Raw genomic sequence first — 17123 nt, 5'->3', positions numbered from 1 at the left:
GCAGATCAACATGAGCAGCAAAAGATTCATAAAAAGAGGCTACTATCTCAGAGTCAAGTCCATATTTAGTGCAAAACTTGTGAAAAGCATCGGTATTCATAAAAGATTTAACACAATCAAATTCAAGCTTAATACCTGACTCTTTACCTTCGTTGAGTTCCCAATCTTCAAAGTTGCATTTAATTCTTTCTCCCACCTGAATTTAATAGTCATGTTCATAAAAGAACCAGTACAAGAAGTATCAAGCATGGATTGATCAACACGAGAAAGCTGAGCATAAAAATTCTGAATAATAATTTCGCTTGAGAGCTCATGATTGGGGCATGAATATAACATTGACTTAAGCCTCCCCCAAGCTAGAGCAATACTTTGTCCTTCACGAGGCCAAAAATTATATATATATATATATATATATATATATATATATATATATATATATATATAATTGCGATCACGGTGAACTAGATGCATAGGATAAAAAATTTGGTGAAATTCCAATTTCAATCGGTTCCAGTTCCAGGATCCAATATCATTGCATAGCCTATACCATGTCAATGATTTTCCCTTCAAAGATAAAGGGAAAACCTTCTTCTTAGCTTCAGCTCCGGGCAAACCTGCAAGCTTAAATAATCCACAAATTTCATCCACATAGATCAAGTGCATATCAGGATGTTCGGTTCCATCTCCTGCATAAGGATTAGCTAGCAGTTGTTCTATCATGCCCAAAGGAATTTCATAACCAATATTTTCAATAATTGCAGTAGGTTGAGGGGCAACAAATTGTGCTTCCGGTCGAGGTGAAGATACCCCGAACAAACCCCTCAAAGGATTGTTTTCAGTTGCCGGGATTCTCCCTGTTTGTGTGAACCATGCATATTATGAAAGAAAAGGCATTAGAATTACTCCATAAAGCATTATTATGCATAAAAACATTATAAATAACAGTAGGAAATCATGATGCAAAATGGACGTATCGGTTAGGTATGCTTGTTTGCTGTTCGACATGGACAACTTCACTCGTCGCGACCACTGGACTAGAACATGGATCTTGTTTTCATTGGAACGATCATCTAGCTCCTTCCCTGTCCTTTCTGGCCTTCTTACGCTGGCTTTTCGTTAGCATGTTCATTTCTTCCTTGAAAGTATATAGGTGCTTCTTGGCCACCCTAGCCCCATCATTTGTGAGGCAAGTATCCTTGGCTCTTGCCTTGAACTCCCTTAGCATTACGTATATCGCATGACACTCCCCCCCCCCCGCTCTGGCATGCTCTTACTAACTATTGGTTGTTCAAAATCAAGCTTGATTAGATCTTCCTCCTGATCCCAAGTCCACCTCTTTAGAATATACTTCTCGGGTATCTCGTACACCCTGATCTGGTCCATCACTCGTAACACATGTGTGCACAGTATACCATCTCGCTCAACTTGCAAGAAGTGCATGAATATGTCCCTTCATCCTTGTTTGCTTGCACATGGTAGTCCCTATCCCCATATTTTGGTATGATTCCTCTAACTGAGCCAACCTTGAATGACCCATCTTGCAATGTGTCACATTTGTAGCAAGTTTTCACCTTCACCTCCATCTAGAATTTGGAGAAAATATTATGCGTGTAGAGGCCCCGCACCTGTTACTCGAGCGGGTTGAAGGAGTATGTTTCCACCTCTTTGTACACTGTTTCCAGGTGCTCTTTTGACACACTCACCATCACCTTCTTCTGTATCGCAGTGTACTATTTTGCAAATTCGACCAGCGAGTTATTTGGGTTGACATAGTACACCGAGACCCAGCATTCCCTGTTTCCCCATAGCCACTGGAAATGTTTGTTGTTAGTTTGCACATGATCATCCACCATTTTTCCTCAAACTCTTCCACTGCATTCAAAACCAAGGAGATGGTAACTTTAGTGCATAGATCATGATAATTCTAATGTACTTAACACGATAACTTGTTTCGGCCAACAGTATGTGGTTCTGGTTCATGCAGAATGGGGAACTTCCCTAATGCACATAGTTATGATATATTGAACAAACAACTCTTTGTGACTCTAGCTCATATAACTTCCACTTCATTCAAAAGTTAAAGAGATGGTAACTCAATTGCACAGATCATGATAACTTTGATGTACTTAACATGATAACTTCATGCAACACTAGGTGGTTGTAGTCCATGTAGAATGGGGAACTATAACTACACAGTAAACATGCTCAAGTGGTCATGGTCACTTAAGAACATGAGTGCTGGTAACTTTTTTCGGGTACCATAGCAGTCCAATTTTTCACATGAAACCTCCTTTCTAAATGTGGGGAAAATGGGTACTATTGGTGGTAATTTATTATAATTCAGCATGGTAACTTTGGATATCACGGCACAAATAGGTAGTTTGCGGTTATGGGAGTGGAGTGTGTTGTGCGAAAATACAATACCATTCAAGTTGTTGTCAACACAATCTTTGAATGCTTTGTTCAGTGGTTGATCATCAGCCATTAGCTCCCAAGCTTCTCCTATGCTTTCTTCATAATGTGCCATCTGCAATTTATGTGTACTATCCCGATGAACAGCTCATCAATAGCATTCCTCATGGCAAAGTTCTGATCTGTGATTATGTTCTTTGGTGCGACCCCACCCATCGCATGTTAAGCATCCACACAAAGTTGTCTGTAAGTTCGTTTTGAAAGAAACCACAACCGAATTGGATTGATTGCCCGTGGTTAATGCCAATGAAGGGCGCACACGACATCTTGTACATATTAGTCATGTACGTTGTGTCGAACAACACAATGTCGTTGTATTTTGCGTATGCCCTGCGTGGGGCGCCAGCTATCAAGAACATGTTTTCCACCCTGTCTTCATTATCAAGTTTCATTCTCCAATAGAAATATGGATCCTTTGCCCTGAGCTCCTCAAAGCATGCAATCGTGTTCCCCACGTCCGCATTACGGTACTCCTTGTGAAATTTGGCTCGCTGATTTGCAAGGTCCTATGTTGTGTATGGTACATTCTCAGCAGCACCATAAAACCATGAAATTAGTTGCATTTGCCTCGCGGTCTCTATGTTGCATTCGTGCAGAATCCGTAAGAAATCATGCTCGTCTTTGGGAATGTTCCGATGTGATGCTAGAAATTTTGTCAGGGAAGGTTTTCTTATCAGTGGGTGGTTGTGGTTGTCGTCAAAGCGTTCGACTCTCCACCACGCATCCTTGTGCGTAAGATAAAGGTGGGCTGGACACTCAGTCCTCACAATCTTCCACCTTTTTCTCTTCTTCACGATGCCTTCTGGGTTCAGTACATCCAGCACCTCCTCCTTCTTTGGTTTGCCGCCTTTCCCACACACACCAGGAGTGGTCTGCTCACTATGTTGTCCTTCAGTGGTCTTGTGTACCCTATCCTTGTCCCAAATCCATTTTTGAGTGCATATAGCTTGTAGTGAGCAACAACCTCCTCAAAAGTGTCAAACATCATTGTTGTATCAGGAGCCTTAGGTGTGGAGTATGCCTCAGCGTTAACTCCTCCTTGATCAGTGTTCAGCGCTCCTGTTTCTGGAATTGCTGGATCGCTGACCGATACATCAAAGAACCCCCCCCCCCCTATGCTAGAACTTTCTTCCTTGTTTGGCTCATGGATCCTCTGGTTAGATGTAGGTGGAGCACCTGCATATTTTTCACATGAAATGGTCAGTCAAAACATGATTTGTCATTTTTGGTGGTAACTTGTATTGAACATGTGTGGTAACTTGCAGTATGCTGTGATGATAACACTTGATGAAACATTTTTTTTCTTCCTTTTGTTGGTTTAGTAATTCAAGTAAATGTGACCTTTTTATTGTTGTTTGTTTGTTTTTTTGCATGCTTCATGTGTTTGGTGTCAACCCTAAAATGCAGCGCTTGTTTTTTTCCTAAATTGGTGTAAAACAATGGCAAACACTGCATGGTTATTTACATGTAGGAAGCCTGGTAGCTCCAAAATACAGCATGGTAATAACTATGCACATGCCATGTTAATTTTTCATATGTAAAGCTGATAACTTTATAACGTTCTGTGTACAATATAGACATAGAGTGGACACTTTTGTAAGTGAGTTGTCTCTTACCTGACACTTGGCGGTTGACGTTGGCAGAACCAAAAGCTAGTCGTACGTGCATCATCATCATGTTGTTTCTCTTGTCCATCACTCTCTATGACATTTGTGTTATCTCCGTGGTTTTCCGACATGTTATTGAAGCACCTGCTTACACATGTTAATAGCATCAGTCACACAACTAAAACACTAATTTTTACATATATCAATCACAGCAATATTTATCTTTGTACTTTTTTGTGATTCTTTTGAGTTGACATGGATATTATCATTTTTTCTACAGGTAACAATTTGTTACTCATTCAGGACTCTATTCCACTTGGCAACACCATTCCTCGCTGCAACTATATTTGATGGTAACTTGCATTCCAAATGTGTGGTAACATGCATCATGTTGGCATGGTAACAAATGACAAAACTTTCCAATAATTTTTTCCTGAAGATACTTTGTATGAAAAAATGTGGTAGCTTTTTTTTGCTTTGATTCTCTATACAATAATTGTAACAAGTATGGAGTCAGTTGGGGTGTTGTGACTTCTCTTTTACATACAACAAGTGTTTTGTAGCATAATTTCACTGTTTTTGTGAAATAAGTTGATAATGAGCTGCATTTTTTCAAGAAATAATTCTGTGTATGCCCTGATAACTCATGTCATTTCCCCTGGTAACCGGTTCTTATCTGGCTAGTAGATTCTATGCACACAGTATGATAAAATGGGAAAATGGCCCCTTTTTCTTCCTTTTTTGTTCTGTGTCTTTCTTTTTTGCCTTTAGTTTGGACTGGATTGAAATTCGGATACTGTAGGAGTGCTTAGATGTACCTGATCCACCTGGATTCTTGCTAGATTCTGAACGCCTGGTAAGATCTGGAGTCCTGGTGGTAGTTCAAGGCAAGATCAGGTGGTAACTTCAGTTCCTCAGGTGCCTTGCATGGTTTGTGTAGCAATTGGTGGATCAAATCGGGGTTGTGGTGGGGGGTAGGGGACAGAGATGAATTTTGCCTTTGCTGCCTTGAGTTTGTCGCTAGGGAGAGAGAAAGAGGAAGAGGGGGTCGATGGAGAGCGTTTGATGCCTTTTCTTGCTCTGGAGGTAAGAAAGTTGGTGGCGCGTGATGGGTGTGGGCAAGGGTCACGTGAGGGGGCGCTGAGCTGGGCCACGTCGCCATTGCAGGTTGCCTCACGCAAAAAAATCACAGGTTGCCTTGTCGTGACGGCTCGGCCTCGCGCGCTACGCGCACTTGGCCTTGCGAAGGTGGGGGGATCGATCGTTTGGATCTATTGGCAGATCCGAACATTTGCTACATATCACAATCGTTAGAAACAATTTTAGTTGGTGGCACACCATTACCAACCAACGCCATCACTATTTTTTTTAAATAGTGGTGGCGTGGCATTTTGCATATTTGCAACGTCACCACAAATTGGCCCATTTAGTTAGTGTTGGTGTTGTTTTTTTCTAACACGCCACAAATTGGCCCATTTGTAATGACCAGGCACAATCTAATGCTTGTGTTGTATTTCTATCAACGTCGTAGGTAATTAATTTAGTGCTGGCATGGTAATTACCTATACGCCATAATAATTTTGAATCTTTTATAATCGTGAGTATTTTATTTTTTTTGAGTTTTTTAACTTTAAGTTTGTTTATTGTTTTCAAGTATTTCTATAATTTTGAGTCTTTTTTATTGTTTTTGAGTCTTCTATTTTTTTGAAACTTTTATAATTTTGAGTCTTTCCATTATTTTGAGTTTATTTATTGTTTTTTGAGTCTTTTATTATTTTTAGTCTTTTTTTTTAAGTCTTTTATTATTCTGAATCTTTTATACTTTTGAGTCTTTATTGTTTTTGAGTCTTTTTATAATTGAGTATTTATTATTTTGAGTCTGCTTATTGTTTTAAGTCTTTCTATTATTCGAATCTTCTATAATTTTGAGTCTGTTATTTTTTTTGTATTTTTTTAAAAAAAACTTATATAATTTTGAGTATTTTTTGTTTTTGAGACTTTTATTTTCTATAATCTTTTAATTTTGAGTTTTTTTACTGTTCTTTATCCTTTTTATCAAAGGATGTTCCAAAGCTTGCCACCACATTGTGTGACTTCTACTCACTTCATTCACTACTATTCATTGAAAAATATTTGGAGACCGTGAAAGTTATAAACAGAGGAGCTAACTGCAGTCCCCTCCACATTTTCTCATCCGGGCTTGGGACCGGCAAAGACAGTGTTAAACTACAAACTACTAAACACAAAAAAATAGCAAACACTACAACCAATCACTCAGCTAAGCAACAAGCCACACAATCAACCAAAGGCAGTATTGGCACGACACACGATTGGCAATAAATATTCACGCAACGTTTTCACAAGATCATAACACAGACATGGTTCAAAATCACATGGAAACACCGCTGAAATCATGCTTACCTCACTAGCAGAATCACAGCTCAAAATCGCAGTTCAAATCATGTGTGTCCACACGAGCAGAGACACCGCTCACAACTCACAAGAGCATAACCAGAGGTTCAAATTACACAGAAACAAGGAGCATCACACGTAATGGGGTTTAAAAATTGAACACATAGAAGAAGTACTAAAGACCCAATGAGGGGCCGCGGCATCGAAGACAAAGTAGTCAGACAACGTCTAATCCATACAGAACACACAACATGGACAACCTGCTGAAATGAAAATAAAGGTGAATCAAAAAAATTGAACACACAACATGGACAACCTGATGCATCTAGGAAGTGAAGAAGCTCCATTCCTAAATACAAGTAAAACTGCATATTGTAAACTACCTGATTGTTCAAAAGTAACGAGCTAGTCATGTTAAAGTAACTACATAATTGTTGTCGCGGTTGTCGCGGGGCGCATACTCATACACTGAGCTCCTGCAGTCGCATGTCTGGTACAATCTAATCACATCACTCATCTCAAATATACCACTGGCTTCAGTGATGTTATAGTACAAAATGACACTGAAATACATATACATTGGTACTGGGGTACAGAGAACTTCCGCAAGAGTTCCAGCACACAAAAACTAATAGTAAAATCACCATTGGAACGAATAAAATGTATGACAACTGCTGCACACAAAGACATTTATCTCTGAACTATATATGCTAACCATATCTTACAACAGATAATCAATTCAGAAACACAGCAAATTGTAGTTAACATCCAAAAGAGGAAAATAGAGGGGAAAACGGGCCACATCTTTAAAAAGGTGCACAACAAAACCATTTATCATGCACAAAAACTAAACACTACATCAGCTAGATTTCAAGTCTTGCATGCACAAACTAATTAACAAGCTAACCATCTAAGTAAACTAGAATGCCATCAGACACAAAATTCAGAAGGTAAATGCAGCTCCCTCCACATTTTCACATCCGGGCTTGGGACCGGCAAAGGCAGTGTTAAACCACACCAATCATCATTCAAGCATACAGGCCACACAGAGAGTCAAGCACACACAGAGTCACACACACACACACACACAGTCACACACAGAGAGTCAAGCACACACAGAGTCACACACACACACACACAGAGTCAAGCACACACACAGTCAAGCCACACAGTCACACACACACAGAGTCAAGCCACACACACAGAGTCAAGCCACACACAGTCACACACACAGAATGGAGCGCTTGCACACAAGAAACATACATAGACAGGGGCACAAACAGAAAGCTAATACATGCAAGACCGAAGTAAATTCAAAAAGCTATAAAGAATTTCCAGAACTGAATGAGTAAACTGTTTCTCTAGAGGGGCGAGGGTGATCCAGATCTTCGTTCCTGAAAATAGGAAGCTAGTTAGAGGTTGATTAAGTGATTATCTTCATCAATACCCACAAGTTTGTAGGCACAGAGACACATGCTTATTTATTTAGAATTTGGTTTGTAATTCAAATATCGTGAGCGTACGCATACGGACATAAAAGAAATGTTAAATGTATTCATGTTCTACTTACTAGAGAAAGCAAGGCATGTAACATGAGCAACATTCTTATAGAAATTCTGGCTAAGGTAAGCCATGCGACTTGATCACACCGGATGCTTTGCCGTGGTCAAGAGCAACCTTCAACACTGATTCATTTCTAGTGCTAGTAGATTCGGCCTGCAGGGCAGAGAAACAAAGTCAGTACAAATCACCAGGCAAGCCAAGCTTCTTACTTGTTGGGTCCAAATCAAGGAATTGTAGCTACCAAATAATTCAAGGTGGATGCAAGATGAAACCTCCAAACATCAGCCTCACTGGTGTACACCAGCTTATAAGCTCGCGTATTGCGTTTATATTATACAGAATAAACACACCAGCCTACCACTAGTCAAGTTCGAAATAATGTACTAATTAACCAAGTTTATGATGACTTGCCAACAGTTCGAAAGTGAACTGCAGTCTAGTGTTTATTCCATTTGTAAGTAGAACATGATGCAAGCAAAAACCCTAAAAGCAGAATTAATTCATTGGCATGGTGTATGTAAAGCATCCACTTTTCACATATTGGGAATATGCACTAATGCCAACCGCCACTATTCCCTTTATGTTTAGAACAAGGGAGTTGATATTTATAGGTAGTTCCTATTTTTCATATTATACATACTGGGCCATGTATTCTAAAATTGAAAAGAACCACCAAAGAATGGTTAATGTAGCCAACAGATGAAGGGCAGGTTAACTCACCGAGTGACGTAGATCGGCAAGCATGGGAAAGAGGCCTCTAACTATGAGTGATTGTCTTGCCTGCAGGAAGATAATGCAACAAATATGAGTTATAACAGTGGCACACTGCCAAACACCAGAGACAAGTCTTGGTCCAACATAAGCAATACTGTTTCTTATCGGGCAAAATTCTATAGTACTCCCTCCATCCTGAATTACTTGTCTTAGATTTGTCTAGATATGGATGTATTAGACACGTGGTAATACAGAGGTTACAAGGAAACAGGTTGTTCACATACTTCAAATGCGCTTGTGTAGCTCCACCTCAATTGATTTGTTTTTAGACGAGGAATGGCATGGTGGGCCTGTACTTGGCAATTAGCCTGCAGATACTCGATACAGCATAATATATGAATCAATTTCTATTAAACTACAAGATGAGGTGAAGCGCCTATAAGAAGAAATACTCTTTTTCTCCTATCCGGATGAGGTGAAGCAAATGATGACCGAAGCCTTAACTTTAATAGCAGCCCACACCTAGCAAATAGGTAGTGAACTATTTCAGACTTATAAACCCAAGTGTCACAGACTGATATTCAATCAATGGAAGACAGAAATTGTTCCCCTGTAAACGCTAACAAAAGGTTGGAAAATGAAAAGAAACAAATACGCACTGTAGAGGAAGCAATAGACTCCATGTGGGTCATGGGTTCTCCCACGTATTTCATGGTTCGCTTGAAGTACAAATCCTGGTTGTAGACCTTCTCAGCCTGTGAAACAATTCATGAAAATATATCACCAAATATGAAGAGAGAAAAGACAGGAAGGAGTGAATTTCCATTAGATTCCATTAGAGTGCCAAAGATATACTTGTTGAGAACACATTTAGGGGCTATTTGGAAGAATAGTATTTATTTGTAACATTTTAGTATTGAAGCCTGATTTGAACTACAAAAGGGAACTTATCAACAAATGCTCTCCCAAACAGGCCTGTATCAAGAGAACATAGACCTCCAAAAGAAAGTTCACCTCAGCACAAATTCTGCCTAGCGTTGAAATAGTCTCAACTGGATACAACCCACGGAGAGTCTCAGCACCAAGGAGAATGGCATCACTACCTGAACAAAACAATTGTGATTTCATGTTACAGCTTGTGTAATTATAGTTTGTTTGGGTGCAGTAATAAGCAGCTGCACAGGATCACCAAAGTATAAGATATCTGCAAGAGGCAAAAACTAACCGTCCAGCACCGCGTTTGCCACATCAGTTGCCTCCGGACGAGTAGGCCTTAGGTTGTCCGTCATTCTGTCCACAACACAAGTAACAACGGTTTCTGAAATAAGAACACCTAAAGAACGAACAAAGTAGCTCAATAGAGAAAAATACATGTTAATTACCTCCAGATTCTCAATTTTGGCAAAAATCAGAGTTTGGCTAAGATCACCCAACTTTGAGAGGAACTCCTGCGCCTATTGCAGGAAAAATACTATCAACGTTAGGAACATTTTCCCAAAGTATGAAATGCAAACAAATATGTGATACTATTCAACAAAATAACAATACAAAAAAATTCAATCTGTTGGGAAAGATGGCACTGTGAAGTAGTACACTCTAAATATCGACATAATGAGTTCTTACTTGCCGCACATCTTCTGCATGCCTTGTATAAGAAAGAGAGAGGAAGTCAATCTTGTTTTCCCCTTTTTTTTCATAACCTGAAAGTGGTGCCTGCTCATAAAGTCATTACTGCACCCAAACAAACTATAATTACACAAGCTGCTCCCAATTGGTGTAATTATGGTTTGTTTGGGTTACAGCAAGGAGCTCCAGTTTCACGAAAATAATAATTCAACATGTAAATCAAGTCGCCAAGTTAATACAAGGAGCAAGAGAGATTCTTGGGAGGAGTTCCTTACATCTTTATCCTCATCAGACAGCGTGGGCATGTCAATATGGATCTGGGAGCAGTGCAATGTGAAGGCATAATAATCACAAAAAAGTTCAGAAAAAAGAATAGCGCTAGGTCTGTTACCTATGATCAGCAACTACCAATACCAAACTTAGATACCAATCAACAAACAACAATCAATCAATTGTAATAACCATGAACAAACAGCAATCAATCGTGCCATATAAACATGTAATATCTCAAGGCAACAAACAGCAAACAATCGGCCTACATGGTTTGTACCTTCTCAAGGCAATCAATCAAACAACAACAATCCATCTCAAGGCAATCAATCAAACAACAAGCAACAATCCATCTCAAGGCAATCAATCAAACAACAAGCAACAATCCATCTCAAGGCAATCAATCAAACAACAAGCAACAATCCATCTCAAGGCAATCAATCAAACAACAAGCAACAATCCATCTCAAGGCAATCAATCAAACAACAAACAACAATCCATCTCAAGGCAATCAATCAAACAGTAAACAACAATCAATCAATCGTGCCATATGGGAAGATAAGCAAAGCATGATAACAATAAACAATTGAAAAGAACAGCATCAGAACAACCGTTACAGACAAGAACAGGATTCTCTGCATCTAGAATGGGAGCACACACGCCTACTGGTAGAACAAGAATCGGCAGAGGGCAACCAGAGTATCAAGATCATGCGTTCGAGATCTGGAAATAACGGACGAACAACACAGGTGATGGAACAGAGAAACCGACTTGACAGCGCTCCAATTTCGAAACCAGAACCGATCGTTCCTGCAACCATCTCCCCGACGCGAACACGAAACGCAGGATCGTCAGATAACAGAAGCGCACGCACAAGTAAACACATGAACCATCGCTCCACCGTGAACATGAAACGCAGGAACAGAAGTTTCTCAAACAAACTTTAGCTCGCAAACCAGACTGACCGACCGCTCGCTCGCCCGCTTCCTCCGAGAGTCGCAGGGACGGAGACCCCCGACGACAGCGAAAGCGAGGACAAGCAAAATTATATCACAAGCGACTCTAAAGTGACGAGGAGGACGAGTAAATCAAACCAGACGCGATTTTCTATCTACACGGACAAATCGAGGACGAGCAAAATCAGTCGAATCAGACGCGCTTCAAGACAGACGAATCGAGAACGAGCAAAATGACAAATCAGACGTGATTCTTCTAATCTAAACGATGAATCGAGCAGGGACGAGCAACATAAAGTCGGAGGAGAGGGAATCAGGAATGAATGCCTCACCAGACGCGAGAGGAGGAGAGGCACTAACCGAGGACGAATTGCCTCACCAGACGCGAGAGGAGGAGAGGTAAGCCATTCATACCTAAGAAATATATGTTTCAAGTTGGCAACATCGGTTGTCTCTCATCAGTTCCAAGCCGATGGCTAGCCTGAAATGACATGAGCAACTTAAAATGTGAGTGTGATGCAAATGATGTTTCTATTATTCTTGAAGCAAGAAAAGTAGCTTACATCATCGGCAGCACCAGCAGTCATATTTACAAATGAAGATTCAGATGACCTGTTATGTAATAAGTATCATATGAGTCAAAGATACTTAGAAATCAGTTTATGATCATAACAACATAAGTAATTATTCATGTGTGTATATCGAAGTTATCAAGGAATCAAGGATTCGGTATAAAACCAGTCAGACAAACTGATCAAAATTCAAACTCTGACCATTGAAAGCATAGAAACTTACCGATGATTTATAGTCCTGCAACTCCAATAAGTCACCTGGTTTGTCGTCTTTGGCTTTAGCTATAGGTGAGAAGAACTAAGAACAAATATAAAGTACACAAATGGAAGTAACCGGTGTGTTTCGAAATTAGCAAACATCCCACCCAGGGGGGAAATGCATTTCAGCGAACCATAAAAATAGAACAATCAAAAGAATACCTCTCTCGACATTGCTTGCCTATACATCCACCCATGGTGTACTCTGTGTCCAGGAGCGTGCCATGGACTCATACTTGGCCCAATCAGTCTTGTACATGTGAGCAATCTCAGGCACCAGAGGATCATTGGGGTTGGGGTCCGTCAGCAACGAACAGATTGACAGGAGGACCTGTTAACAGAGACGGGTAAATGTTAGAGAAACATAAATGAAAAAAATTTGTGAGATTAAGTTGCTGAAGGTACCAAGCTTATATCAGCAACAAGCTTTAAGCAAAAAATGGAACAACCAAGCTAGGAATGCAGATCATTACCTTTGATATGGTCAAAGCCGGGCTCCACTGTTCCTTGAGAATGTCAAGGCAAATGCTGCTGTTGTTGTTGATGTTTGGGTGGAACACCTTGATGCGGAAAGAGACCTGAAATATGTTCATGTCTGAATGTCAGAAAAAAAATAGATAAGATAGCAAGCAGCAGCAAACTAATTGTCTGAGGACCCCCAAGACATTTGTCTAACAGCAATTCCAATATCATAGAATCAATATGAACTCTTTTTTACAAAGGTTAGCTCAGTACACCAGAAATTACCTTCGGGGGCTTGAAGGGATAATCCAGTGGGAAATGGATGTTCACCAAAAATAGACCACCAGTAAACGGGCTGTCCGAGGGTCCCATGATAGTGGTCTGCCAGTGGAACATGTCCTCACTTACAGGACCTGCCCGAATAAAAGGAAAGTAATACAGTATTACACAACAGTCAGACAAGCATTTGTATGAAGCTAGTCAAGTATGAGTAAGAAACAAGTCATATTTGCTACGAGATCAAACAGCGGCCAGCTTTAGTTATGTGTGAGCAAGTTCAGAATTAGGCATGAAATTATATTATCAAGGGTTATCCATCATATACACGCCCACTACAATGATTAGAATAATTCAAAGTTCATTGATCTTAATTTCAAGAGGTAAGTGGAACCAACTGCTGTATTAAAAAACATCAAGTCACCCAGGAGCCCAAGACATCCACTGAAGCCACTTACTCTCCACAAAAACACAGATCAGGTTTACACACATTATGAATGCTAAAGTTGCTTCAGTAGTTATATTTCTTCCTGTATGCATTGATAGACCAAGGAAAACAGGTGACCATTACAACCTCACCTACTAAAACATAAGCTACTCTTGATGATTCCCTCTATTGGTTAGGATGGTACTGTTCTTGTTTCTCAAATCAGATTTACGCAACATTTACAATGCTAAAGTTGCTTCCGTAATTATATTTCTTCCAGTATGCATTGATAAACCAAGGAAAGCAGGTGATCATTGCAACCTACTAAAACAGAGGCCACTTTTGACAATTCTCTCTATTGATCAGGCTAGTACTGTTCGTGTTTCTCAAATCAGATTTAAACAACATTACCAAAGATAAAGTTGCTTCAGTAATTATATTTATTCCGGTATGCGTTAATAGACTAAGGAATACAGGTGACCATTGCCACCTCACCTCCTAAAACATAGTTCACTCTCAAAAATTCTCCCTATTGATTTCGTTGGTACTGTTTATGTTTCTTAAATAGTCTAGTCCATGCCTAACAGATTAGATTGGTACTGTTTATGTTTCTTATATAGTGCTAGTCATGCCTAACTATCCATAAACTGTGAAGTCCTTGGCGGTTTTAATTTCTTTTGGTTATGGCAGTTAAGATATCATATAGTGCTACAGGGTGGTGCGTGTTCTGCCCATGTGGTACTGACTGTAAACTGTAATAAGGTTGGCATACTTTATAACCTAACAAAACAAAATCCAAGGGTTTTTTTAATGACCTGCTCAGAAGATACATCACACACTTGACATGAGTCAATCATAATAGTAGTCCATGTACAGTTCATAAGCAGTATCCTCACCAATCAATCCAGCAAACCTAAAAGCACTGCGAGAGCACAGCTAAATAATCGACAACCTAACCCCCATGACCAGTAACAACAGTTAACAACCAGACCACGCCAACGGCGCGCTCATCCAGACGCAATACAATTCGGGGCAAGATCTAGACAGAATCAAACGGGGCAGAGGAAAAATCGCCTGCACTGAGGTGGGAGGGTCCTTCTGCAGGCCCTTGCAATGAGACCATTTTGTTGGTCCATACTTGCTTACAAGATCAATAATTTTGTCATCTTCCTGTAGAAAAAATATCATAATCATAAATATAACTATAAAATGTGCAAAAGGTTTTTTTTTTCGAGCGAAGTCAGGAGTGCAGTGCCAAACCTCTTGAGTCCAAGGACCTTTGATGAGTTCAGGGTTAAGAACCTTCTGCCATGGATGTAAATATTGTACCTCTGTCATATCCAGAAAGAGCTCAGCTGCGTAGGTAGATACCGACACAATATGTCAGCTCACCACACTTGCATATACAGAACATCATCCAAGGAAGTATGGTGTTACTATATAACTAGCTAAAATGTGGGATATGCATTCATAAGGTTACCATTACCGGCCATGAGATAAACATTGTGTAAAATATACGAACGAGTTAAATTCGAGAGGGATTATCATCCAAAGACATACCAGGTTGACGAGCGATCCACGGCTTCAGTTAAACCACCAGAAGCACACCATCAGAGCAACGATAATGAATCAAATTAGCCATCATGAAAACATCCATGCAAATATCAGGTAAATAAATGCTTTGAGACTACAGGCATCAGCTCGCAAAACGTAAAGAATGTAAATATACCTGCGTATATGCCAACTCAACCCATCAGTGTCCTTAGCAACACAATAAAGAGCAAATGTGATATGTCCAGATCAACATGTGTGTACCTTAAATACTTAGAAAAGCATTATTCCAAGGACTAGACAACAGTAATACCAAAAAAAGAATATGATATCCACATAAGACATAATCACAAAAAAGTTCAGAAAAAAGAATAGTGCTAGGTCTGTTGCATATGATCAGGAACTGGCAATACCAAAGTTAGATACCAATCGACAAACAGCCATCAATCAATCAATCAATTGTAATAACCATGAACAAACAGGAATCAATCATGCCATATAAACATCTACCATCTCAAGGCAACAAACAGCAACAAACAACAATCAACAATCCATCTCAAGGCAATCAATCAATCAAGCAACAAGCAACAATCCATCTCAAGGCAATCAGTCAAACAACAAACAGCAATCCATCTCAGGGCAATCAATCAAACAACAAACAACAATGAATCAATTGTGCCATATGGGAACATAAGCAAAGCATGATAACAAGAAACCGGTTAAAAAGAACACCATTAGAACAACCGTAACATACAAGAACAGGATTCTCTGCATCTAGGATGAGAGCACACACGCCTGCCGGTAGAACAAGAATCGACAGAGGGCAACCAGAGTATCACAAGGGCGCATGAGTTTGAGACCAACAAACAACGCAAGTGATGGAACTGAGGAACCGATTTGACACTGCTCCAATTTCGAAACTAGAACCGATCGTTCCTGCAACCGTCGCCCCGACGCCAACACGAAACGCAGGATCGTCAGATAACAGAAGCGCACGCACAAGTTTCTCAAACAAGAAACGCAGGAACCATAGCTCTACCGCGAACACGAAACGCAGGAACAGAAGTTTCTCAAACGGACTTGTTAGTTCGCAAACAAGACGGTGGCCCAAACCGACCGACCGCTCGCTTCCTCCCAGAGTCGCAGACCCCCAACAAGATGGCCCCAAGAACACGCGAGAGCATCAAGGCAACGGCGAGGACGAGCAAGGATCAAATCACACGCGACTCTGAACTGACGACGGCGGCGAGGACGAGCAAATCAAACCAGACACGGTTTCTACCTAAACGGTCGAATCGTGGACGAGCATAACCAATCAAATCAGACGCGCTTCTTGAAAACAGACGAACCGAGGACGAGCAAAACTGAATGAAACAAATCAGACGCGATTCTTCAACTCTAAACGGACGAATCGAGCGAGGAAGAGCAACATAGGATCAGAAGCGAGACTATGAGAGGCAGGAATCAAGGACGAATTGCCTCGCCAGACGCGAGACGAGGAGAGGCAAGAACCGAGGACGAGTCACCTCACCGGACGCGAGAGGAGGAGAGGCACGAGTCGAGGACGAGCGCGCGCAGCTGGCGCACGACGCCGGTGCCCCCGCCGCCGGTCGCCCGCCCGCGTCCTCGGGGAGCGGCTCGGCCCCGCAGGCGGAGAGGACAGGGAGCAGGGCGCGAGCGGGCACGGAGACCACCACGCGGCCCGGACGGGCGAGGACGAATGAAGGAGGCGAGAGGCGCGGCCCGGACGGAGAGAGGAGGAGCGGGCCGGCCAAAGGGCGGAGCTTTATAGCCGGGGCGGAGGCGGTGGCGGCGGGCGGAGCCTTGTCCTTGCCGGATATGAAAGGCAAGTTTTTTTCCGAGACAAGGATATGAAAGGTAAGTGGAGCGGGGGTCGGCGGCGGCGCGTCTCGAATTTGGGGGCGGACGCGGAACGGGGAGTTTTCCAGGCAGCTGA

At 41.1% G+C, this 17123-nt stretch overlaps 1 pseudogene; it reads right to left on the bottom strand.

Moving 5' to 3' along the window:
* Nucleotides 1–7487: 7487 nt before the first annotated feature.
* On the bottom strand, nt 7488–17074 carry LOC123180344 (pyruvate kinase 1, cytosolic-like; annotated as a pseudogene).
* Nucleotides 17075–17123: the final 49 nt, after the last annotated feature.

Source organism: Triticum aestivum, chromosome 1D (assembly GCF_018294505.1).
Source record: "Triticum aestivum cultivar Chinese Spring chromosome 1D, IWGSC CS RefSeq v2.1, whole genome shotgun sequence".
Taxonomy (NCBI): Eukaryota; Viridiplantae; Streptophyta; class Magnoliopsida; order Poales; family Poaceae; genus Triticum; species Triticum aestivum.
The sequence above is the reverse complement of the archived record's forward strand: the minus strand, read 5'-3'. Positions and strand labels throughout refer to the sequence as shown.